Consider the following 1,312-nt stretch of genomic DNA (forward strand, 5'->3'; position numbering starts at 1 on the left):
CCGTCGGGGAAGTGGCTCAAATAGCCTCGGCTATCACTTCCTTTTGACGGCCGTGATGGTCAAGCGGATTAAGGCGCCCTGTAGTTACCAGTTGCGTTGCTTCTGGGAGTATGGGTTCGAGTCACTTCTGGGGTGTGAGTTTTCATTCGCATATAGTCCTGGGGACCATTCAGGCTTGTTTGCATTTGTGTTCCTCACGTGTGCCCCAAAGAATGAGGTGATTTGGTGAAATGCTATGCCCAAGATTACCATCCGAGTTGCCGTCGGGGAAGTGGCTCAAATAGCCTCGGCTATCACTTCCTTTTGACGGCCGTGATGGTCAAGCGGATTAAGGCGCCCTGTAGTTACCAGTTGCGTTGCTTCTGGGAGTATGGGTTCGAGTCACTTCTGGGGTGTGAGTTTTCATTCGCATATAGTCCTGGGGACCATTCAGGCTTGTTTGCATTTGTGTTCCTCACGTGTGCCCCAAAGAATGAGGTGATTTGGTGAAATGCTATGCCCAAGATTACCATCCGAGTTGCCGTCGGGGAAGTGGCTCAAATAGCCTCGGCTATCACTTCCTTTTGACGGCCGTGATGGTCAAGCGGATTAAGGCGCCCTGTAGTTACCAGTTGCGTTGCTTCTGGGAGTATGGGTTCGAGTCACTTCTGGGGTGTGAGTTTTCATTCATATATATATATATATATATATATATATATATATATATATATATATATATATATATATATATATATTATATATATATATATATATATATTATATTATGTATATATATATATATATATATATATATATATATATATATATATATATATATATATATATATATATATATATATATATATATATATATATCAAATCCTAATACGTAGTAAACAACTGCGCATATTTCCGAGGTTGAGTAAACAGGGACCCAAGATGTAGACAGATCACAAATGTGTCTCCAATCCTCGAGGCGCATCACAGTTCTCCTGCGATTGGAATAATCACTAACGTCTTATGGCATTAGGAGCTGCGGACTGGGACGAGGGCCACACTCTCGCCCCCACAACCATCACATTAACAAGTGGTGACCGAGTAAGTGCCAGTCTCAAGCCCTCGTGATGCAGTGTCACGGAGGTGGCACAATAAGTATCAGTTTTCAGCCCTGATAACACATAAAGTGCCAGTCTCCGTCCGTGGTGACACAAAGTGTCAATCTCCAACTCTGGCGACTCAAAGTGCCAGTTTACGGCCCTGGTGACACACAAAGTGCCAGTCTCAAGGTCTCTAGCTCTGTTGATCAAGATATATCACGTCCTCCGTGACCTTG

This window comes from Procambarus clarkii, chromosome 37, assembly GCF_040958095.1.
Source record: "Procambarus clarkii isolate CNS0578487 chromosome 37, FALCON_Pclarkii_2.0, whole genome shotgun sequence".
Taxonomy (NCBI): Eukaryota; Metazoa; Arthropoda; class Malacostraca; order Decapoda; family Cambaridae; genus Procambarus; species Procambarus clarkii.